Source organism: Eptatretus burgeri, chromosome 9 (genome assembly GCF_056783735.1).
Source record: "Eptatretus burgeri isolate ZD-2024b chromosome 9, Ebu_testis_v1, whole genome shotgun sequence".
Lineage (NCBI taxonomy): Eukaryota > Metazoa > Chordata > Myxini > Myxiniformes > Myxinidae > Eptatretus > Eptatretus burgeri.
Window position 1 is genome coordinate 49,024,820 of NC_140969.1, and position 25,965 is coordinate 49,050,784.

Below are 25,965 nucleotides of genomic sequence, written 5' to 3' on the forward strand. Positions count from 1 at the left end.
CAACTGAGGATTCTCGAATAATACGGTTTATTGAAAGGACCACAACGCATGCGGAATGTCATGCAACGACTCGAACCAACAGCGGCGAGCCTCCGAATCGCACTGAAGTTCACACTCCAAAACTCTCACATATATAAAATCTATTCCGAGGTGGTTAAAAAAAAGACTGGGTGTGGACTACAAAGCAAATCTGCAAGTGAGCTGTCTCAAAGATGGAAGTGGGCTCTTTTCCCCCCTCCCTAGGGGCCCTAGGGAGAATTGGCAACCCAACATCTTTCTCACGGCAATTCTCCCTCCACCCCCACCAGACTGCGAGACATCGCTGGCACATGTTCATAAACAGAAGTAAAAGCCCTCTGTAGTTCCAAGGGCTGGAATTCATAACAGTTTGTCCAAGGGCCTGTTGCAAGTTTGTTTACGGAAAGGAAAGAGCCATGTAGGCTTGCGTAAAATGCATTTTAAGACAGCAAGGACACTGGTTTGAATCCTGTACAACTAATTAATATAGATACTGGTTATGGATTAAATGATTAAATATCGATCTAATGTGACCATTTACCAATCACACCTGACAGTTCCTCCTTGGTCACATTTGACCATATTCTGCCATACCTCAGACTCACCAACTGAGTGGACCCCCATTTGGTTCCTTCAGCGGCTACCCCTAGGCTTCCGTGCCTGCCAAACGGGATTTGCGAATGCCGTGGACAGCTACTAACATTCACTAAATAAGAAGTCCCTGACTGCTGGTGGCCTAGATTAGCATTTCTTCTTTATCCTTCTTACTGCCACTCTATTACATTTAACTTGGTCATACGAAATATGATTTCCAAAGTCCACAAAACACTAACAACACAATAATTCTATGAGACATTAACTGCAGCAATATTATTTAGGTGAGTTTACGAAACACGAAGTGCAACAATCATTCTACATAAGCGAATAGCAATGTGAACACTCAAGGCATGGGTGTAAGCTCCATGAGTGCAGGGATCACCTCTTGCGCTGGAAGACAAAAGAGAAATATACCATCAGAGATGGGGAATCCCCCGCCATTGAATGAAAAAGGTCATACATATTCCAGATAATGAGGGAGGTGAATTGGAAACAAGACACCATTTGGTCATCATCTTGAAAAAGTTCCCCAGGGGTGAGGAATGTAGTAACCAAAAATATAAGCAGTTTTCCATTTATTACAAAAAACATTTTTTTCAAGATGGCCGCCCCAGTCGGCCATCTTGGATCTGGCCATGCCCAAAATCAACAGGGTTCCTCCTTTTCAGGTGGTACATGTGTGACCCAAATTTCAAATCGATATGGCGAACAGTTTATGAGTTATCGCACTCACAGCTATAAATGTTGATGCCCGGACGGACGGACAGCCGGATGACCTGGGTGATAACAATATCCCCCTTCTGCCACGCGGTAGGGGATAAAAACACGCACTCTCTCCTGGGTTAGTCATCCGTTCTTATGTGGAGGAGCTGTTGGAAACCTGGTTCTGGGTCCACAGAGTAATATCAATTTGAGATTCTGAATGGAGGCCCTGGGTGTCTCCCTCGGTGTCTCCCTCTCCTTTATGGGCCGCATCGTCACCCTCTGAGAGTTCACTGTTAATTATTACAATGGCTTGGGTGAGGGGTGAAGCTGCGCAACACTTCTTCACACAAATGGTGATGAGAATTTTTATCAAAATTACTCCAAAAATTATTACCACGATGATTAGAAGTTCTGAACCGACCAGATGCAGCAACCAACCTCCCCAGCCGTGGAATATGGATCTCCACCATGCGTAACCCTCCTCGCGTTCCACCCGCTCACTATTGAGGGTTTCTGCCACCTTTTTCATTCGGGTTACCGCACGGTTAGTTATGTCTGCGGGATTCGGAATCCAGATGCAGCATTCTCCTTCAATCATCCCACATACCCCTCCTTGCTCCACCAAAAGCATATCTAAAGCCACTCTATTCTGCATTACCATGGCACGCATTGATACTAACATGTCTGATAATTCCGTATAATATGCCATGGAGGTATTAGCCACATATTCCAAAGCTTGCGAAAGTCAATCTATTCTAACGCTGTTCATTAGCGTGCTGGCATGCAGCATGATAGAGCCAAGAGCCTTCTCCCACCATTTTTCCCTTTAGAAATCCCAGACGCGTTGATACACCGGCCCACCCCTTCGGATCCTCAGATTCGGGCGCGCTACATCGATATCGTGGGGGTGGGGAGGTTTGGTGGAAAGTGGTCTTTATCCTGCTGTCCGGAAACACTGAGGCCAAAAAACAACTCCCTGCCAACCCTTTTGGTAAGTAGGGTTAAGCTTTATCCCCATATACCAGGAAAATGCCTTTTGGCGGGATCATTCCGTTATCATGATGCAAAGTGTAGTTCATGGTGTTAGTTATCTGCTTCTGTCCTGTCTGATCCGACTTGTTCACTATTGTATTAGAATTTTCCTTTGGCAGTGGTAATGTGAGTCCACAAACAGAAATCCCTTACCCTGGAAGCATGTCGGCCCTGTCGTCTCCTCCACCCATATGGGAGAGGGGGTTTGTCCCATGTCGACCCCGGGATCTCCAGACTCGAAAACCCGCTTTCGCGTCTCGTTGGTTATGTCCACTGTTAATCCCCTCAAGGGATTAGAAAGAAATTCATGGAAGGGTATGGGCCTCACCTCCATAGGAATCCCTGCCAAAGACCCCTTTGGTGGCTTTATGCAGACCCAACAAACACTTTTGTTATGGATCTTTGCTATTTCTGTGCCTAAAGCCACGAATGTATCAGAGGTTTCTGTGGTTCTTGCGTTTGCAAGACGTTGAAACGTATAGTAGCTGTATATATTATTTGATTGTGGTGAATGCCTCTGCAAGTACAATCCAGCTTCCCCCTCCTTTTCAGGGGGAATACGAAAAATGAGGGTCACATCCTCCGTTGTTTTATAATCTTCGTCGCCGTATGGGTGGTTGGCTATGACCACTGGCGTTTTCCCCGGCCTGCCACTGTCCCATGAAAGGCTTCTGAACGTTGCCTTGAGTTGTTCCTTGGACTGGTTTACGTTGCTAGGAGGAAAACAGGATAACTCCACCAATTGTTGTGGACGTATCTGCACCTCTTCTGGTGGAGCTTTCGTAGTCTTTCTCCCTCCTTTCATGGCGTACCATCGCTGACGTTTCCTTGTTAATCTTCCCAAGTTGGATTCATTAAACATTTTTACAGTGTCCAATTCTTTGTCATGTACCAGCCCGAAGTAGGCATATGGGTTTATAAGAGTCCCCTCATCTGGGGTTTCGGCCCTCCGCTGCCGCGTTTGCTTTTCTGACCGCATCACATCTCTCTCTCCAGCCACTTCTCTCCTGTTTCGTTGCTGGATTGCTACTAGTTCATTTCCGTTTCCTCCTTTGCCACGGAGGTGTGTACGGTTTCTTCGGCTTGAGTTTGTTAGTTTGTTGCCTAGTGACAGGCCCCAGCTGCAAAGGAGTAGTGTCAGCGCTAGGAGACGCATGTTGGGTCGTCCGGGGTTCTGCCGCAGGCCCTGGTGTTCCAAGGTCTCTGGTCCCTGGTCCTTTCGGTTCCACGTTCGGCAGGGTGTCTGTCTCCTCCTGCGGTGGGTCTCCTGCCACTCCGTCTCCTTGTCTTGCCGGGCCAGCTCCTCCCTGGTTCGGTGGCGGTGGAGGGTATCTCTGAAGAGTTATATCTTCTCCTTCGTCATCATCCTTGCTGTCCCGGTAAAATGCTGAATCGGGCACTGCTGGATCCTCTGTTGGGGCGATTTCCTCTGGCCCGTCGCTATCTTCTCCCAGATCACTTTGTACAGGCTCGATGCCCACTAAGGCTTCTGCTGGCTCTGGGGAGGGTCCTCCCGTACCGGGTCTGCTTCCGCCGCTGCTGGTGCAACTTCCACCGCCGCTGGTGCAACATCGGCGTGGACGTGCGGAGGATACAGTGTCAGGTCCTCCAACTCGTCGTCCTCCTCGCTATCTCTGAGGAAGGCTGAGTCTGAAACAGGTGGGTCAACTTCCCCTGGGAATTGGCCTCTCCTACCCCCTGGGTGTCCGTTGCCGCTTTGTGTGCTATTTTACAGTGCGAGTGGTGTATCCATGCATTCTTACCTCCCACTTTGATGGCGGAGGGCGTGGTCAAAAGCACAGTATAGGGTCCCATCCACCTGGGTTGCAGGGTTTTTTCTGCAGGAACTCTTTCACCCAAACCCGATCGGTGGGTTGAAAATCATGCAACGGGCCCCCAGCAGGTATCGGTAGCGCTTCTTGCACCTGTGAGAGAAAGGTCTTGATGGTAGCAGTTAGCACCTTACAATAATTAATTATTCCATCAGTCATGCAAGAAAAGTCCCAATCCCCCATATCCGGTGGTGCTGAGGATGGTGGTTGCATAGGACGTCCTGTTATTACTTCGTGGGGCGAAAGCCCCCTTGTGGAATTGTTTGTTGCTCGCATTCTCATGAGCACTATGGGAAGCGCATCTGGCCAGGGTAATTGCTGGCCCTCACAAAGTTTGGCAAGTGTCCGCTTCAGGGTCTGGTTCTCCCTTTCTACTGCCCCTGCTGACTGAGGATGGTACGGGCAATGTCGTTTCTGTTTCATGCCCAAGCCCTCGGCTATTTTCATCATTACTTTTGCCATGAATGACCCTCCTTGGTCCGATGATAATGGTGTTGGAATCCCAAATCACGGGATTACTTCCTGCAAAAACAACTTGGCCACCGTTTCAGCTTCCTGGTTGGTGGTGGCGAAAGCCTCCACCCATTTTGAGAACATATCTACCATGACCAACACATATTGGTGGTGTTTATATGCCGGCATTTTTACGAAATCCATCTGCAAATGTTGAAACGGTCCAGACAGGGGTGGGTGTGCTCCCCATTTCTTAGCAGCATGCTTCCTATTATGTTTACCACAGGTCGCACAATTGCTCACCACCTCTGCCGCTGCTCTCGTTACACCTGGCGCATTCCAGGTTTGGCGAATAATTTCCGTCACTCCTTTTGCCCCCATATGGCCCTGTGCATGTGCAGTTAAGACTAGCCACGGTAGCAATTTCCGAGGTACAAACGGTCTGCTCTGTTCATCCACCCATACTCCATGTGTGTTCTGCTTTGCACCCTCCTTCACCCTCCATGATTCCTGCTCTTCCATAGTTGCGGAGGCTTGCAAGTCTTTAAGTTGTTCCTGCATTGGAGGACCGTTCACTATTTGTTCCACATAAATGTCGGTTAACGTTTGCTGATTTGCAACTTCTTCATGGAGCACTGCTTTTGCTGCCAAATCTGCTCTGTTATTGCCTTCTGAAACATCATCTTTCTCTCCTGTGTGAGCTTTGCATTTGATCACTGCAATCTACTGCGGCTCTTGTGCCGCCTGTATTAGTCGTTTGATGAGTTCAGCATGTCTGATAACCTTCCCGCAGGACGTTTTGAAACCTCGCAAGGCCCAGATGGCGGCGGAGTCGTGTAGGATGCCCCACCCGTATCTGGAATCTATATAGATGTTTAATGTCTTGACGGCTCCCATTTTACATCCGCATATTAGCGCTTCCAGCTCAGCTTGCTGTGCCGAAACCCCTTTTGGTAGCAATTCCTGTCTCGTGGTGGTATTTGCGGTGCATACTGCAAAACTAGTGATCGTTTCTCCCCATTGGTTCTTCCTCGCGGATCTGTCTACAAACAGCTCCAACTCTGCGTTTTCGATTGGGGCTTCCTGCAAATCGTGTCTGGCCTTCGTTTCTTCCACCAGCACTCGTTCACACACATGCGTCTCTCCCTCATCACTAGTTGGCAGTAGGGAGGCTGGGTTCAATGGCAAACATCTTTCGATCATAATATTAGTTGCCTGTAAAAGTACCAGATCATGTTGGACCGCCCATACCGCTGATATGTGCTGTGTCTTGTTTTGCAGTATGAGCGCCGCTACGTCATGCGGAACTTTCACTGTCAGTGGGGAGCCCAACACTAAGGTTGCTGTCGCGGTTACTGCATATTGTGTTGCGGTCACCGCCCGCAAACATCCGGGATAGGCGGTGGCGACCGGATCCAAGTGACTGCTGTAGTACGCAATGGGCCTATTTTTCCCTCTGTGTTCTTGTGTCAACACTGCCTGGGCGAACCCTCCTCTTTCGTGGATGAATCAGTTGAAGTGGAGATCATAGTTCGGCAACCCCAAGGCAGGTGCCGAGGACAAAGCCTGCTTCAGTGCCTCAAAATCTCCGTCCGCATTATCCGTCCAGGAGATCTTATCCCCTTCTGCCTCCTTTACCATGTCGTACAGCGATCGTGCCTGGACCGCTAATCAGATATCCACTGCCGACAGTACGCCGTCATCCCGAGGAACTGTCGTAGCTGTCGCAATGTAGTTGGTCTTGGGTGCTCTAAGATTGTTTCCACTCATTCAGCTCCGAGACTTCTCTGTCCTTGTTCCAGTATGTGTCCCAAATACGTTACCCTTTGCTGTGAGAACTGCAATTTCTCTTTGCTGACTGTGTGGCCCTTTCAGGCAAGGGCTTTTAACAGCGCTACCATGTCCGTTTCACATTTCCTCTGGCTATCCGAGCACACTAATAGATCGTCTACGTATTGGATCATCACCGATCCTTCTGGGAGCTCTATGTCCTCCAAATCTTCCTTCAAAGCCTGTGAGAAAAGCGTCGGACTATCGCAGAATCCTTGCGGAAGTACAGTCCAGGTGTATTGTTGCCCATCGGAGCTAAAGGCAAACAAATGCTGCGACTCTTCCGCGAGTGGTATGCTAAAAAATGCCGAGCACAAATCTACCACTGAGAAGTGTGTCGCGGTTGACGGCACCCCCGAGAGTACCGTAACCGGGTGTGGCACCACAGGAAAGGACGCTTTCACGCACTTATTCACCGCCCGTAGATCTTGTACAGACCTCCATTTATTTCCCCTGGGCTTCCTTACCGGCAAGATAGGCATGTTACATCGGCTTTTAGTAGGTATTATCACCCCTTGATCGTGCAATGATGTGAGCACCGGAGCGATCCCCTCTATTGCCTCTTTGCGCAACGGGTATTGAGCCACTCGAGGCAGGGGTATCCCCTCCTTTACCTGGATGGATACGGGCATTGCAGCCAGCACCCTGCCCACATCATTCATGTGCCGCGTCCACAGCTCGTAGGGTACCTCCTGTAATCTTTCCTCTGTCCCTGCTTGTCTGCTGGCCTGGTGGCAGGGCTTTTCACTGTTCATCTCATACCTTTCTAGCACACATATCAGAATTTGATCAGGCAAGCATACCTTCCATCCATCCCCTTGTCTGACCGCCTGCAAAGTGTTCCGGTTTTCGTTGCCCCTATCTTGTGGTTCCGGGGCACATCTCAATCTGGTCACCATTTTCCCTAACTTCCCTGCACTATGTTCTTCACTGACTGCCATTGAGATATGTGGTGTAAGTCCTTCTCTGTGTTTCATTAATTCGCGCTCGCTGGCGCCGCTCCCTCCTTTCCGATCCATAAGTTAGTTGTCATCAGAGTGCGTGTGGCGGTGTAATCCCTACGTACCTTGTCGGAGTATTCAAAATCCTCCCCTGTTTCAGCATAATAGACAGTGCAGTGCAAAGTCAATTCCACTCTTCCAGGTCAATGTCGTTGCTATGCAACCATTCCTCTACCTCCCACAACCCGTTCGCACTTTCTCAATCCCTACTCAGTTTATCTCTTCCCTCCTGTGACACAATCCGCAACCAATAAACTACCGGTCCGAGTTCGATCATCATGAGGGTCATTACTTCCTCCTGCAATGCCATCGGGGCATCTATGAAAACTCCGTCTTCTTTACACGTTATGATACACCCCAGTCTGCACAACAAATCTCTTCCTAACAAGTTCATTGGAGTGTGCTGAGCTATCAAAAATGCATGCTCTCCCTTCAAGGGACCTACTTCAATTCGTAATTTATCTGAAATCAGGATATCTTCTTTCCGCCCCGAAACCCCCACCACTCTCACTGAATCGCCCGAGGGTGGTAGGTTCTTTATTTCCCCTTGTTTTAGTGTCGACCGTGTGGCCCCTGTATCTACTAGAAATGTTACCTGTTTCCCCTCTACGTTCCACGTTGTGGTCAGTTCTCTTACGTTCTGCATCTCTCTTTGCGGAGCCACCACGGTGTCCTCATGTCAATAGTCCCTTTATCCATTTCCTTCACGCCCCGGCGGGGGTGCAGTCAGTCTCTCCCGACGGGGCTGCGCCCGTGGGCTCCAGCCCTTGGGCTTGAGTGCGGCTTGGCAGTCTCGACTCCAATGTCCAGGTTTCCCGCACTTAAAACATTCTCCATTTCTTGGCGGGCCATTGTTTCTGTTCCACGGTCTTCTTTGGTCTGGTCCCGGGTCCCGCCTAGGATTCCAGGTGGAATTTGTCCGTTGGGGTCTGAATCCAGTCTCCTCGTACTCACGATCTTTCCTCTCCAGATCCCTTACTACCAGGGCGCGTTGTGTCAGTCTCCCTCGCCTCTCTTCTTCTTGCATGGTTTCCCATGCTTGTCTAGCTAGCTCTATTGTGTAGGTCCTCTGTTCTGGCATTCTTCCAGTCCGGGTACCTTGCTTTGACATCTCGTCTCACCTCGTCACACAGTCCCTCTATGAACATGGTATGAAAGAAGTGTTCCAGGACATCCCTTAAGTTATTATACCCTGAATGCAATTCGATCTGTTTGTACAGACGCGTCTTGTAGGCACGAGGAGCCGCTTTAGCTTCTTGCATCACATCCTGTATTGCTCGCCAATCTGTCACCCGTGGGGCCATTTCTGTGGCCAACGTCTCCATCAGTGTTATCACCCTGTCCTTATACACTGTTTGGGCTGCTTGTTCTGCTTCGGGGAGGTTCCTATGGTTCAGGGTATCATCCACTTCGTGCTCTGGCTTGACACTCCACACTGTGGCCCCATGCATCGTTATCTGATCATGTAATGTTTTTATCGCTTTTCTTGGGTTCGACTTCCAGCATTCCTCCATGCTTGCTTTTAGTCTCCTAGCATCTTTGGGGGTCCACGATCTCCAGACCCACTCGTTCACCCCCATTTGCATCATGGGGAATTGCTGAATGTCAGCCCCTCCTGTCGCTCCTTTCTCATGTAGGACAGGGTAAATTCCTTTTGCTATCCCAGCCGGTGTTGTCTCTTCTCCGTCTTGTAATGCCAGCTGTGCTAGCGCTTGTTTCAATTTCTCCTGTTTCGTTTTGCTTTGTGTTTCTCGTTGGTTCAAGGTTCCCTCTGAACCTAGTCGCTTACGTTCTGTCTCAGCTTGTGACTCTGCTAGCCATGCTGCTCGCGCCCTACAGTGTTTTCCGCTTTGTCTCGGCCCTCCCGCTTTGCCCTCCGTCAACACAGTACTCACGGGATGCAATATCTTTGGATATAGGGACCCGGTCAGCGGGAAGGGATCCTTTCTTCCCGCTGTCCATGTTACCCAGTCCTGTACTCTCTTTATCTTATCGATACTGTATTTATCGCCAATAACTTTCAGCGTTGTCCCTCTTGGTATCTCTGTGTTCCTTGAAGAGTTATTCCCCATTGTATGTTCTTAACTTGTCACTAGCCTTACAGCCTTGAAACGTTTCTCCTTTTATCACGGGACGGGAATACCCCTTTCTTGCCTACCGCCTGATAGCTTTTCTTTTCTCCTTTTATCGTGCAGGATCAAGGTCCCGCTCTACTCAATCGCCTTTAAGCTTTTCTTTCCTCTGAGGGACTTTGACCCTCCCAACTACTATCACAGGACTCTAACGTGTGATCACAGAACTCCAACCTGCACTCACAGGACTCTAACCTGCGCCCCTTATTTCACTCGGACGTTCCTTGTCCTCTGACCCTTACTGGTCACAACACAGCCTAACAGCCCCTTGTGCTCCTCCAACAAACCGCATTCGATTTTTCCTCATATTTTTACCGTTATCAGTTCGTGTCCCGAGCAGACCCTGAAGTTGTGTTCAAAGGAACTCTCTCTGCTGGGTGTACAGTATTCACCGAACTAGAGCTATCCTTTTGCAGGTGCCCGATGTGTGCGCAGAACATAGCTTTTGAACTGAGACCCTTGTGATTGCTGTACACCAAGCGGAACTCCTCTGGTTCACAGCGTCAGAATTTCAGGTCCCATCTGGGGTGCCACTTGTGAAGACCCTCCAATCCTGGCCAAGAATTGAGGTGGGTCAACTAATGATTCTCGAATAATACGGTTTATTGAAAGGAACACAACGCATGCAGAATGTGACGCAACGACTCGAACCAACAGTGGTGAGCCTCCGAATCACACTGAAGTTCATACTCCAAAACTCTCACAAATATAAAATCTATTCCGAGGTGGTTAAAAAGAAAGACTGGGTGTGGACTACAAAGCAAATCTGCAAGTGAGCTGTCTCGAAGATGCAAGTGGGCTCTTTTCCCCCCTCCCTAGGGGCCCGAGGGAGAATTGGCAACCCAACATCTTTCTCACGGCAATTCTCCCTCCACCCCCACCAGACTACTAGACATCATTGGCACATGTTCATAAATAGAAGTAAAAGCCCTCTGTAGTTCTAAGGGCTGGAATTCATAAAAGTTTGTCCAAGGGTCTGCTGCAAGTTTGTTTACGGAAAGGAAAAGAGCCATGCAGGCTTGCGTAAAATACATTTAAGACAGCAAGGACACTGGTTTGAATCCCGTACAACTAATTAATATAGATACTGGCTATAGATTAAATGATTCAATATGGATCTAATGTGACCATTTACCAATGACACCTAACATAAAATAGGCATAAATATTATAACATTTACCCCCTTGAAGGCTTCCGTGCAGAAAGGGTGCTTCCAGTATGTACAATTTGTGGGATCCATCTGAGAATGATCACAAAAAGCGAAGAAAATATGGAAGAACTTCACAACACAGCTCAAGCCGAGGAATAATTTGAGCATTTTTGCGTTTACAAGATTTTCTGTGAAATTCAGCGATTTGCGAACTTTGAAGCTAAAATACTCACAATTTCAATAAAATCACGCGTTTTCGCTTCAGAATAGTGAGGTGGAACAAAATGTTGAGTCGGACAATGCTTTTGTTTGGTGAAAAAGCTTGTTTTATGGCAATTTGAGCATTTTTGCGTTTACAAGTTTTTTTCTGTGAAATGCAGTGTTTTGCGAATTTGAAGTTAAAATACTCAGTATTTCAATAAAATCACGCATTTTCGCTTCAGAATAGTCATGTAGAACAAAAACTTGATTCGGACAATACTTTTGTTTTGTGAACAAAACTTGTTTTATGGCAATTTGAGCATTTTTGCATTTGCAATTTATTTCTGTGAAGTGCAGCTTTTTGCGAATTTGAAGGTAAAATACTCACTATTTCAATAAAATCACACGATTTCGCTTAAGAATAGTGATATAGAACAATAAGTTGAGTCGGACAATGCTGTTGTTTGGTGAAAAAAGCTTGTTTTAGGAAAATTTGAGCATTTTTGCATTTCAAGTTTTTTTTTTTCTGTGAAATGCAGCATTTAGCTAATTTGAAGCTAAAATACTCACTATTTCAATGAAATCACACGTTTTAGCTTCAGAATAGTGACGTTGAACAAAAAGGTGAGTCGGACAATACTTTCTTTGGTGAAAAAAGCTTGTTTTTGGCTAATTTGAGCATTTTTGTGTTTACAAGTTTTTTTCTGTGAAATGAAGCGTTTTGCGAATTTGAAGCAGAAATACTCACTACTTCAATAAAATCATGCGTTTCCGCTTCAGAATACTGATGAAGAATAAAAAGTTGAGTCGGACAATGCTTTTGTTTGGTGAAAAAAGCTTGTTTTAGGCCAATTTGAGCATTTTTGCTTTTACAAGTTTTTTTTTCTGTGAAATGCAGCATTTAGCTAATTTGAAGCTAAAATACTCACTATTTCAATGAAATCACACGTTTTCGCTTCATAATAGTGACGTTGAACAAAAAGTTGAGTCGGACAATACTTTCTTTGGAGAAAAAAGCTTGTTTTTGGCTAATTTGAGCATTTTTGTGTTTACAAGTTTTTTTCTGTGAAATGAAGCGTTTTGCGAATTTGAAGCAGAAATACTCACTACTTCAATAAAATCACGCGTTTCCGCTTCAGAATACTGATGAAGAATAAAAAGTTGAGTCGGACAATGCTTTTGTTTGGTGAAAAAAGCTTGTTTTAGGCCAATTTAAGCATTTTTGCTTTTACAAGTTTTTTCGGTGAAATGCAGCGTTTTGCGAATTTGAAGCCAAAATACTCAGTATTTCAATAAAATCACGCATTTTCGCTTCAGAATGGTGACGTAGAACAAAAAGTTGATTGGGACAATGCTTTTGTTTGGTGAAAAAAGCTTGTTTTAGGACAATTTGAGCATTTTTGCGTTTCCAAGATTTTTTCTGTGAAAAGCACCTTTTTGCGAATTTGAAGCTAAAATATTTACTATTTCAATAAAATCACGCGTTTTTGCTACAGAATATTAATGTACAACTAAAGGTTGTGTCGGGCAATGCTTTTGTTTGGTGAAAAAAAGCTTGTTTTAGGGCAATTTTAGCATTTTTGTGTTTTCAAGTTTTTTTCTGTGAAATGCAGCGTTCTGCGAATTTGAAGCTAAAATACTCAGTATTTCAATAAAATCAAGCGTTTTCGCTTTAGACTAGTGATGGAGAACAAAAAGTTGATTCGGAGAATGCTTTTGTTTTGTGAACAAAGATTGTTTGATGGCAATTTGAGCATTTTTGCATTTACAAGTTATTTCTGTGAAATGCAGCTTTTTGCGAATTTGAAGGTAAAATACTCACCATTTCAATAAAATCACACGTTTTCGCTTAAGAATAGTGATGGAGAACAAAAGGTTGTGTCGGGCAATGCTTTTGTTTGGTGAAAAAAAGCTTGATTTAGGGCAATTTTAGCATTTTTGTGTTTTCAAGTTTTTTTCTGTGAAATGCAGCTTTTTGCGAATTTGAAGCTAAAATACTCACTATTTCAAAAAAAATCACGCGTTTTCGCTTCAGAATAGTGATGGAGAACAAAAAGTTGAGTCGCACAATGCTTTGTTTGATGAAAAAAATCTTGTTTTAGGCCAATTTGAACATTTTTGCATTTACAAGTTTTTTCTGTGAGATGCAGCATTTTGCGAATTCGAAGCTAAAATACTCACTATTTCAATAAATTCATGCGTTTTCCCTTCAGAATAGTGATGTAGAACAAAATGTTGAGGAGGACAATGCTTTTGTTTGGTGAAAAAAGCTTGTTTTAGGAAAATTTGAGCATTTTTGCATTTTCAAGTTTTTTTTCTGTGAAATGCAGCGTTCTGCGAATTTGAAGCTAAAATACTCAGTATTTCAATAAAATTATGCGTTTTCGCTGATGAATAGTGATGGAGAACAAAAAATTGAGTCGCACAATGCTCTTGTTTGGTGAAAAAAAGCTTGTATTAGGCCAATTTGAGCATTTTTGCATTTACAAGTTATTTCTGTGTAAATGCAGCTTTTTGCGAATTTGAAGGTAAAATACTCACTATTTCAATAAAACCATACGTTTTCGCTGATGAATAGTGATGGAGAACAAAAAATTGAGTCGCACAATGCTCTTGTTTGGTGAAAAAAGCTTGTATTAGGCCAATTTGAGCATTTTTGCATTTTCAAGTTTTTTCTGTGAAAAGCAGCGTTTTGCGAATATGAAGCCAAAATACTCACTATTTCAATAAAATCATGCGTTTTCTCTTCAGAATAGTGATGGAGAACAAAAAGTTGAGTTGGACAATGCTTTTGTTTGGTGAAAAAACCTTGATTTATGGCAATTTGAGCATTTTTGCGTTTACAAGTTTTTTCTGTGAAATGCAGCTTTTTGCGAATTTGAAGCTAAAATACTCAGTATTTCAATAAAATCACGCGTTTTCGCTTCAGAGTCATGATGTAGAACAAAACGTTGAGTCGGACAATGCTTTTGTTTGGTGAAAAAAAATCTTGTATTAGGCCAATTTGAGCATTTTTGCATTTACGCGTTTTTTCTGTGAAATGCAGTGTTTTGCGAATGTGAAGCTAAAATACTCAAGATTTCAATAAAATCACGCGTTTTCGCTTCAGAATAGTGATATAGAACAAACAGTTGAGTCGGACAATGCTGTTGTTTGGTGAAAAAAGCTTGTTTTAGGAAAATCTGAGCATTTTTGCATTTACAAATTTTTTTCTGTGAAATGCAGCGTTTTGCGAATTTGAAGCTAAAATACTCACTATTTCAATAAAATCACGCGTTTTCGCTTCAGAATGGTGACGTAGAACAAAAAGTTGAGTCGGACAATGCTTCTGTTTGGTGAAAAAAGCTTGATTTATGGCAATTTGAGCATTTTGCGTTTACAAGCTTTTTCTGTGAAATGCAGCTTTTTGCGAATTTGAAGCAAAAATACTCACTATTTCAATAAAATCACGCGTTTTCACTTCAGAATAGTGATGTCGAACAAAAAGTTGATTGGGACAATGCTTTTGTTTTGTGAAAAAATCTTGTTTTAGGCCAATTTGAGCATTTTTGCGTTTTCAAGTTTTTTTTTTTCTGTGAAATGCAGCATTTAGCTAATTTGAAGCTAAAATACTCACTATTTAAATGAATTCATGCGTTTTCGCTTCAGAATAGTGATGTAGAACGAAAAGTTGAGAAGGACACTGCTTTTGTTTGGTGAAAAAAAGCTTGTTTTAGGACAATTTGAGCATTTTTGCGTTTCCAAGATTTTTTTTCTGTGAAAAGCACCTTTTTGCGAATTTGAAGCTAAAATATTTACTATTTCAATAAAATCACGCGTTTTTGCTACAGAATATTAATGTACAACTAAAGGTTGTGTCGGGCAATGCTTTTGTTTGGTGAAAAAAGCTTGTTTTAGGGCAATTTTAGCATTTTTGTGTTTTCAAGTTTTTTCTGTGAAATGCAGCGTTCTGCGAATTTGAAGCTAAAATACTCAGTATTTCAATAACATCAAGCGTTTTTGCTTTAGACTAGTGATGTAGAACAAAAAGTTGATTCGGAGAATGCTTTTGTTTTGTGAACAAAGATTGTTTGATGGCAATTTGAGCATTTTTGCATTTACAAGTTATTTCTGTGAAATGCAGCTTTTTGCGAATTTGAAGGTAAAATACTCACCATTTCAATAAAATCACACGTTTTCGCTTGAGAATAGTGATGTAGAACAAAAAATTGAGTCGCACAATGCTATTGTTTGGTGAAAAAAGCTTGTTTTCGGGCAATTTGAGCATTTTTGCATTTCCAAGTTTTTTTCTGTGAAAAGCAGCGTTTTGCCAATTTGAATCTAAAATACTCACTATTTCAATAAAATCACGCATTTTCGCTTCAGAATAGTGATATGGAACAAAAAGTTGAGTTGGACAATGCTCTTGTTTGGTGAAAAAAGCTTGTTTTCGGCCAATTTGAGCGTTTTTGCGATTACAAGTTTTTTTCTGTGAAAAGCAGCGTTTTGCGAATTTGAAGCTAAAATACTCACTATTTCAATAAAATCACATTTTCGCTTCAGAATAGTGATGTAGAACAAAAAGTTGAGTCGGACAATACTTTTGTTTCGTGAAAAAAGCTTGTTTTAGGCCATTTTGAGCATTTTTGCGTTTACAAGTTTTTACAGGCCCATTGTCTGACTGGTGATACAGGATCCTTCCTCCGGTGATTTGCATGCCATCATGATCCATCGTGCAGACAATGGGTGGCGGCTCACAACCTCTTAACAATTTGCAATGGGTCTGACCAGTGCTGAATATTTAGAGAGTCTGGCCAACTATTGCCTCGATCATGCTGCGCTCTGATTGGTCAATACCCGGTCACATGCGTTGCTGGCGCCATGTTGCAGCCCAACTCAACGCGAGTGAATTTTGGAGCGAAATGACAATAGTTTTCGCCGTCTTTTCACGTTTTTTCGTCAGATTTTGACTTTTTTGATGACACAATGGTGTGCTGTGCGTCCCGGGCAAGGCGTGAAAATGCACAGCTTCCCCAGGGACCCGGAAAGACGTCGTCGTTGGGCTGTAAATGTGAAAAGGGAGAACTGGACTCCACACGACAATGCCTACCTTTATGCGGTAAGTAGCGGCGGTTTGTAGTTCCCATCCGACGTCGGATCGGAGTATCTCGGTTGAAGTCAGATTTATGAATACCTGTCGGATCGGATCAGATCGGAGCGCTGAAACAGCTCGGTATCCAAAATAATGAGACGTAATCCGATGCCGAAATTTCACTAATGCGTAAGTAGTCAACACCAGATTTGCAATATATCCGATCCGATACACACCACTCGCCGTAAGCAACTTTCTTACATTGGTTTATCCATATTAGGTTAGGAAATAGTGTTTGCAGTTTTCCCGTAAAATTAAATCCCTTCAACTGACGACGGTCGTCAAGTGGAACAAAATGCACTGACAACGTCGCTGGATGACTGCAGATGCTCACTGTTTCTCATTTCTCATCTGTATCTGATGTATATTTCCCCGGGATTCCTGGCGTACGTTTCTCTGGAAATCGTTCCCACATTTTGACCGGGAATCTCAGGAATTTCCCGTCCCGGGGTTCTCGACTGCAAGTCTTATTTGGAAACTTTCATTGACTTTGAACTGACTGTCAACACGTACTTCAATTTTCCGTTTTTTCAGAAGCATTTCGACGACAGTCAGTATGAAAACAGGAGGGTTGATGGTTTAAGACCACTCAAGCACAATGCCGTCCCGACTGTCTTCCCGCATATTGTGCCTGTCACGAAAAGGAAGCCGAGGAAACGACCGCATGACGAGACGACACCACAGAAGGAGCCCATCCCAGATCACACATACGCAAACAAGACATGCCTGTGAATGACGACGACAACCAAGATGTCCAACTCCGTTGACCTTGCCTCCGATGCCCCTGTAATGCCAGCTGAAACCGACCAGGGTTCTGACTATGACGCCAAGATCGCAGCAGTGGAGGCGAAAGTGGTCTCTCTCAAGTGGCGGTTACATGATGTGCAGTGGGACAAACGCAAACAAGCCAGGGAGCTCGTCACTCTAAAGGCGAATGTCCAGAAAGTTTTCAACCTCGATCAGCTCAACAAGCTGTCTCGTCTCAGCACAAGGGGTACTCAGTGGTCAGCAGAAACCTACAAGAAGGCTCTGCAACTCCGTTTTGCATGTGGCAGTACGGATACGAAGTCCTGTTGTCGCAACACCAGCCGCTGACATCACTTCGTTAGTTACGACGGAAGATGGAGGTTATTGCATTGGAACCTGGTATTCTTTATAAAGTGTTCGACTTCCTCCAGCTGAAGGTTGCTACCATGAAGGAACCGGAGCGTGAGTGCTGCCGAACGCTGGATGAAATGACAATTGAAGTGGGATTGCAGTTCGACAGATCATCCAGTAGTTTGCGCAGAAATGTAACTTTGCTTGGACATGGTGAAGCACGCAGTGACGCAGTGACAGTCAATCAAATTCCTCACCCATGCGCTGACGGCAGGTTCCTACACTTCATGTATGACGTACCGCACCTGATTGAGAATCTCAAGGCGGGTCTGGTGAATGGGAACGAATTCAAGCTCGGCGCTGATATCGTCTCCAGGCATGATCTGCCTTCAAATGTCATCAGCCTGGGGGCAATCAAGGAACTGGTGACATTTCAAGTCAATGACGATCTGAAACTGACGCCCCATCTTGGCATGGAAAAGGTGTCGAACACCGCCCATTTCGACAAAATGAAAGTGGGAAAGGCATTGAATGTTTTCAGTAAGTCGGTCAGTGCTGGGCTGCACTACCTGGTTGAAAACGAAGGTTTTGACAACGTGTTGCTAATGACTGCCTGGTTTTTGGACTTTATGAACACCTGGTTCTACCTGATGTTCAGCAGTCACCCCGCCACCGCGCTCAGTAAAGCGAATACTTGTGCTTACGAGAAGGCGATCCGGCACCTTGAAGAGACGCTGTTGGTATTCGGAGGGATAGAATGTGGCACATCGTGGAAGCCGTGGCAATCTGGCATCATATTATCAACCTCGTCTGTGCTCGACATTCAGAGAGAACTGCTGGCCAGGGGACACCACTTTGTGCTCACATCCAGACTCACGAAGGATTGCCTCGAGAACCTGTTTGGGTGCGTCCGATTCAAGAATCCTGTCCCAAACGCGCTGGAATTCCGACAGGCTCTGAAGCTCATAACGGTGGCGCAATTTCTGAAGTGTCCCACGTCCGGTAATTATCTCGAGGATGACCGGTCATTTTTAGCGGATTTCCTCGACACTCCAAAAGAGAAACCGGCGACACCAGACGAATGTGACGAGGACACATTCAGCTATTTGATTGGAGAGCTGCCTCCTGATCCTCTGAGCAAAGCCCAAGAGAGCAGCTTGTATTACCTGGCTGGCTACAGTATCTCCTCCGTCTCCAAATCCTGGACACATTGCACCACTTGCCTGTAAGTCGCGGAGGACCGCCGAAAGTCTCTTTTGCAGGGCAGTCGTGAGGCGATAACAAGACTGAAGGAGTACACAGAAGGCGCTTTGACTCATTGCAGTGACGAGGCTTTCAAGCTGTTCAGAGAAGGAGAGAAGCAGTTCAGGATGGTGCAGGACCAGTTGAATGGGCATAACCTGGTTGAAAAACTTGTCCATCGTCTGTCAGCTTTCTCAGTAGATATTCCCGACTGCCACGATCTGAAAATGAAGCTACTGATGAAGTTTTTCACTGTACGTCTGTACATCTATTCCAAAGTGCAAAATTCGATCCGTGTCAGCCAGACAAAAGTTGGTACTGCCAGTCAACTCGGCAGCAAGAGCACGGCAATGAGAGCGTGTGTGAAAAACATTAAGTAGAACTGAGCTTGGTGTCAGTTGTTCGTATTAACCCCTTCAGGACGGGAGGTGGCCATAACCGCCTGGCGGTTATAGCCGCCTCCCATCCTGAAGGGCTTAAGTCATATGGAGAAGAACCGAAGATGGTTTTGACTTTTAACCCCTTATGGACGGGTGACGGCTATAACCGCTATTGCTATAGAGGTTATAGCCGTCTACCGTCCTGGCCATCTATAGCAGTCTACCGTACTTTTTCGTTTTGGCGTTTTATGAATCTTGTACTCTGTAATTCTGGGTCATGTTTCTTTTAATTCATCCTGAGGAGCTCTCCGAACCATGGTTGGCTTTGCTGAACTGGTCAATTTTGTGCTAGATTTCTAGCCTCTATGGTTCGTGCGATACACAGGTTTCCATAGATTCAGGCAAGAAATATTGTACAGTCAAGAAATAGATTAGTCCGTCCTCAGTATGCGACTTGCGGTATTATGCCACCTCAGTTATTTTTGGGTGGGTTTATCAGCATCCAGAATACACCATCTTGGAGAGCGACTTATTTTCGAGCAAAGCTCAAAATTTGAAGTCAAAACTCCTATTACTTTTTGTGTAAGAAGGAAAATGCCCGTTCATATCACACCGCGCGTATGCTCCCGCATAGCTGAGATGCAATATGGCGCCTGCCTAGCGAGTTGGCCAGACTCTTTATATACGGCACTGGGTCTGATCATCGAGGATGTAGCTTGTTGTGATGCCGGGGCAGCCAGACATGCACCCAGTAAAGCTCCTATAATGTTGGTCGTTTGGCCCTTTTGGACTTGTCAAACCTCAGCTTCATATGCTCCTGCTGAGTCTCCACCTGCAAATGTGTAGCTAGCAATACAGGATTACCCTTGGCAAAGCTAAGGTGATCAAGCAGGAGTTGCAATTCCCTTCCCAGCATCAGTGCTGCTGGGGATACCACTGCAGTTGTGTGCCTGGAGGCACAGGGCTGTAGGAGTGTTTGCAGGAGAGCTGCTTCAAACTGCCAGCCTTTCGTCAGGTAAGCACAGACACCATTCTTTAGTGGCTGTTTGAGGCGTTCCACACCTCCATTAGCCTGAGGATCGTGTTCTACTGTGTTTAAGAGCTCTCTCTGCCAGGCAAGTTGTAAAGTCAGAGGAAATGAATTGCATCCCGTTTTCTGTGGTAATGATATCCGGAAAACTGCACAGGGCAAACAACGAATAAAACCTTTGAATAACTTCTTGATTGGTGACTGACACCAGCAGCAAAGCTTCAGGCTACTTTGAATGGAGATCATGCATCACGAGTAGGTAATGGACATGAGCTGATGCCCCATGCAGTTCTCCACAGAGGTCCACCTGGAGTTGTTGCCAAGGTGTGGATGGCTACTGCACAGAGAACAATGGGGGCAGGAGATGGTTGAGAGGATTTGCCACTGAGGAGACATGCAGTGCAATTGTTGACCGTCATTTGGATGTCGTGATCGATGGTGGGCCACCAGACAATGTCCCTGCTGCGCTGTTTAACTTTCACTACTCCAAGGTGTCCCTCATGTGTCATTCGCAAGACCTGCACTCTAAGCGCCACCAAAATTAGGGTGCGGTGACCCCTGGTAATAGACATCCTCCCAGCAGGATAATTCTGCCCTCACTCTGTCGTGAAGTAAAAACTCCCCGACCACGTTGGAAGGCCACCCCCCTCGAATGTAGGTACAGAGAGAGCATGGTAAACAGTGTCAGCCTGGGACTCTTTACAAAGCAATTCCCTGGAAACAACAGCGGAGACGGGTATCTGAAGCAATTGCACTAGATCAGGTTTGGTGTCTGTTACCTGCTGGGCCATTGATGGTGGAACAACTGCTCTTGACAGAAGGTCTGCAACTCTGTTCTGGTGGCCCAGTGTGAATTCTAAAGCAAAATTGTCCTGGTTGAAGCGGTCTGTCCACTGGAGTACTCGTAGTGGTTTATGACCTGAGCCGCTCGTGGTCAAAAGTGCTGTGAGAGCTTGATGGTTAGTCCACATCGTGAAGGCACTGCTGTTGAGGTAGAGATGCCAGCGCTCGAATGCCAAAATGCATGCTGACGCTTCCCTCTCATCCACTGAGATTCACATGAGTTATGGATGGATTGACACCAAACTTGGTGGACACGTTAGGTGTGTGACAAGGAAGAATTCATTCGATTTTGGTGAAGCTCTGAATCAGGATTTGGATACGAATGTTATTTAATTTCTAAAGTGAATCTTCACCATTGAGAGATACGGCCAAAAACAATATATAGCATGATATTTCAAAAATGTATTGAGCCTGATATATTCTCATGAATCAGGCATTGCGTGGCGGAGGTATGCACTCTACCGAGTGCCCTTCTAGTTTGGTAAATGTTTCTGCTTTTTATTTTTTGAGTAATGAACTGCATTATTGTAATTATCTACAATGTTCTGACTTAAAGATACCCATTGAGAATGACTGAATTGAGTGAATTTTTAGATCCTCGTGGAGGATCTCTAAGTCTTACTCACGTTGTTGTACTTGTGGACTTTTTTGTTTCACAGCCTACAGTTTTCATCGAAACTTCCTGAAACTTGGCGTATATATGTAAAAATACTCTGCGCAGACAGTAACCATCTCCGATTTTGAAAATTCCTCCGAGAAAAAAAGTTATGACGTCAAAATATCTCCGCTAATGGAAATCGTCTACAAAATTATCTCCGAAACTAGGCAAGCTTTTTGAATTCTGTTTGCGGGAATCGAACAGGGCATTAGCAGAGATTAATTACCGCACATTATGATACATCACTATGACGTCATATCAATTTTTATGACGTCATTCCTATTGTTACGACTGTGGAAATTCGCAATACACCATAAAGGTTCCTTCGATTAGCTATGCCGGTAAGTGAGTGTTCAGATAGGTCCCCACTGTTGTTTAAAGGGGTTTCTTCGTGTTCACTGGGCTGCGACTCTTTGAGATAGCCGTTTTTCTTTATCTATCGTTATTTTGAGCCACCATTGCAACAAACCTCCACGCAAACAACAACCGCCACCAACTACGCCACAACACCCACCACGCTCACACCACCCCCACAACAATCACCACCATCTTCGCCACTATGCCCGCTTATGAACGCCATCCTCCGCGGACCATGATAAGACGGTTTCCGCGTCGGAAACCGACCGAGAAGGATTGGCAGAACGAAAGCTCTTGTGAAGCCTGTGGGGTTTTTCCTGCCTGTTTTCCCCGCACTTGGTGTGAAGGGAAGGGGGCGGGGCAGCTCGCTCCCCATTGGTGGGACACGGGGCGTGAGGCGGTCGGAGTGAGGGCACGCCCCTTTTCGAGAAGCTTCTCGAAGGGAGGCGGAGCCGAAAATGGGGTGGGGTGAAGGGGGGAGCCCGCGCTATAAAGGGCGGACCGCACGCGGAGCTCTTTCTTCTTCTTCTTGGTTCATGCTCGCCCCTGTCTCTCTCGGTGATTCATGTTGGGCCTCCTCCTCTCTTTATGGTTCATGCGCTCTTCTTGGCTCGTGCTCCCTCCTCCTCGAACGTTCCCGCGCTCGTGGCCCAGCGCGGCCTGGTGGTGGAGACACGGACGGGAGGCGCCACAGTGTGGCCTGTGGTGGACCTACGTGTCCGGACGTCGGGGTGCTGGAGAGGGTTCGCCGGCCGCATGGGAGGTCGGAGCCGGGCGCAGCCCCGCTGACGGTTGTGGGAGGGGGACTGCACAGCCAAGAAAGGGAGGTCCTTTCTTTTCTTTTTACTTTTGCTTGCATGGTGTGGTGCCGTCTGTAAGTAGAACCTGTTTAAGTGACTGTGTTGTACAGAATTCCCTGCTTTATTCGGTTGTATTGTTTCCTTGCTGTACATATTGCATGATTGCCTTACGTGTGTGTAAATAATAAATGTGCTGGTCGAACTGTTCCCCGTCGTTGCGTCCTTTCCTTTATTAAAAGTGCCACCTTACCTCGTGGAATAATTAGTGAGGGATTGAACACCCGGGTAAAGTAATCTGAACCGTCGAGGTCGGCGATAACACCGCTCAGTCATCCCTGTAGTATGGAACGAACGGCTTAAGCGGTTCGTGTCCTAAGCCTACCTGCGGCGTGGTGCAACCCCTCGGTAGGTTACCCGCGCGGGTATTTAGGTATATCGACATTCGGCGATTCACCCTATTTCGCGCGGGTAGAATGTGGACTGGGTTGTGGTGAGGTTAAACCCCCACCCGTGACTGTCTCCTGGCGGTAGTTCCAGGAGGGTCATGACTGAATTGTCCGACCGGTGGGCGATGCGGTCACGATTAGAGTTATGTGGCCGATCGCACGCCAGGCGGACCAGAATTCGTAACACTATTTTTTGAAATTTTTTGTTTCATTTGTTTCACAGCCTACAGTTTTCATCAAAACTTCCTGAAACTTGGCATAAATATGTAAACATACCCTGCGCAGACAGTAACCATCTCCGATTTTGAAAATTCCTCCGAGAAAAAAAGTTATGACGTCAAAATATCTCCGCTAATGAAATCGTCTAAAAAATTAGCTCCGAAACTCGGCAAGCTTTTTGAATTCTGTTTGCGGGAATCGAACAGGGCATTAGCAGAGATGAATACCACTGCTGGCACATATGATACATCACTGACGTCATATCAATATTTATGACGTCATTCCTATTTTTTGACATTTTTTGTTTCACAACCCAGAGTTTTCATCGGATCTTCGTGAAACTTGCCATGTATATGCAGAAAGCCCACACGCAGACAGTAACCATCTCCGATTTTGGAAATTGTTCCTCGAAAAAAGTTGACATCATAATATCGCCGCTATTGGAAATCGCCTACACCATTATCTCCGAAACTAGGCAAGCTGTTTGAATTTTGTTTGTGGGAATCAAGCCGGGCATTAGCACAGATAATTTATCGCAAACCTGATACATCACAATGACGTCATATTCGTTTTTATGATGTCATCATTCAGAGGGCGAGGATCTTAGCTCATTTGAGCTTGTTTTATACATACTCTCTTTCAAAGTGTGATTAAAACACTCAATAACTGCCTTTCCTTCATTCAAGGTGCTGTGTTATGTAATAATATTGTCTTTAATATAATTCATAAATATTTTGTTGTAGAACTCTGTTCCCTTATCAGTCCATAACTTCTTTGGTTTTCTTATACTTTTACTAAATATCCCACTGAAGGTTAACGTAAGAGTATTACCTCTTCTGTTTTTCATCGGAACAACCCACGCATATCGACTCCTAAAATCAATAACAGTCAAAGTGTATTTCTCTCCTTTATCATTGTTGAGTTCATTTAAGTCAGCAGCCCATATGTAATCAACACTTTTGGAATAAACCTTCCTTCTTTTAAACTTTGTGATTATTGGCTTAATTCATCAGCCAAAACCTCATTAGATAAATGCTCTTCAATTTTATCATCATTCGAGCTTAATAGTTTTTTTGATTACAAAGCCCCAATTTCAATTTAGCATTCATCTTCTTCATGATAAACCTATCAACTTTTTCTCTCAACGTTAGATTTCCTATGAAAGACAGATTATACAACATTTTTCGATCAGCTTTGTGTTTTGCATCCAATGTCCTGCTATTCCTATAATCAATATCATGCTTCATACAAACTTCATCAACCCTATTTTAAAGTTTGGACCAGGGTTTTGGAGTGTCACCTTCATCTAATCTTTGATCCAAGTTTGCTCCTGGACCACAGAAAGAATATCCTGGAGGGTGTAATTCCCCTGGAATTCCAGTTGTTGTAAATCTGTCTCCTAAAAAAATTGTTATATATCTCCCCAACATTTATGAATGAATTTACTTTTTTTAGTGCCTCACACCGAACATATCTCCTTTTTGTATAATCCTATTACTTTTACTTTTCACATGTGAGATTTTTAGTATCGGTTTTCTTTTTACATTTGATACAATAAATTACTGTCATTGTATTTGTTTATGAGGAAAAATCCAACAGAGGGATAAAGTCTTTTTAACTTCCAACATATTATTGCAGACCTGGGGTCGGGGGCGAAGACCACGAGGGGCGAACGACCTCGGGTTCTCACCAGACACTCCAGAATCACAGGCCATCGCACACAAATACTTTGTGACGCGGCAGGTCGCGAATCAACTGTAAACACCAATAACTCGACCACGTGACTTGGGGTCCTCTCTCTAATAAATACCGTTTACCTAAAGGTCACGTGATCTAATTACCGGGGGACACGCCCTCAGTATGCACTTGCTCAAACCGGGTCACCTTACCAGATCAGATGCAGCCGAGCGGGCTGCCAAGCACGTACCAGCTAGGAAACAGATTATTGGGGAATAACGTCCCGGCTAAACGAGGGTGCGAGCCACGCTGGACCAATGATGGAAAACACGAAAACGAGCTAGGAACATTTCTACAAAACACATTTATTTACAATCAAGCGAGGAAAAGTATGTGGCACATCGAATGGGGTTTATATTTATGAACAGCAGGGGATAGCAAGGAATTTGTGGGGTGTGGCAAAAGACAAGCAATCTTACAAAAGCACAAATAGGGCAGAGTTATCCTGTTATATCTTCTACAATCTTTATTTACGCTAGGACAGGTGCCAAAACACACACACACACACACACACACACACACACACACACACACAAACACACAAACACACACACACACGCTTGGCTGATATCGGCAATTTTTGGCAAAATTGGATATCGGCAAAAAACATTACCTCTACGTGTTTCGACTTATGAGTAACTTACAAGTAACGTGTGTCGACGTGTGTCAACGATCGCGTAACGTGCCTACAACTTATGGCCAGCGTATGCAGAACGTGTGAGTCATACGCTGGCATACGTCGAAATATTTTGAGCATGTTAAAATTTGTCGACCAGCTCGGCATACTACGACGTATGCCAGCATACTACGACATATGCCAGCGTGCTCTTAATGTATACAAAACTTACCCATAACGTATTCGACGTGTGCCAGCGTTTTAGACAAATTTTTCATACATCGGCATACGCTGACAAAATCGCCTGCCATTGAATGAAAAAGGTCATACAAATTCCAGATAATGAGGGAGGTGAATTGGAAACAAGATACCATTTGGTCATTATCTCGAAAAAGTTCCCCAGAGGTGAGGAATGTAGTAACCAAAAATAATTGAAATCAGATAAGCGGTTTTCCAT

The 25,965-nt window shown here is 44.9% G+C and overlaps 1 long non-coding RNA gene across 4 annotated transcripts in view; it reads right to left on the bottom strand.

Moving 5' to 3' along the window:
• Positions 1-10: 10 nt before the first annotated feature.
• The window catches only part of LOC147020098 (uncharacterized), a 232,136-nt gene continuing 206,181 nt past the window's right edge, over positions 11-25,965 (bottom strand). For all 4 annotated transcript variants that reach the window (XR_015062000.1, XR_015062001.1, XR_015061999.1 and 1 more), the window contains exons 4-5: positions 4,116-4,277; positions 11-1,005 (exon numbers count right to left, since the gene is read on the bottom strand). This is a non-coding gene — a long non-coding RNA (uncharacterized LOC147020098). The remainder of the gene's footprint in view (positions 1,006-4,115; positions 4,278-25,965) is intronic.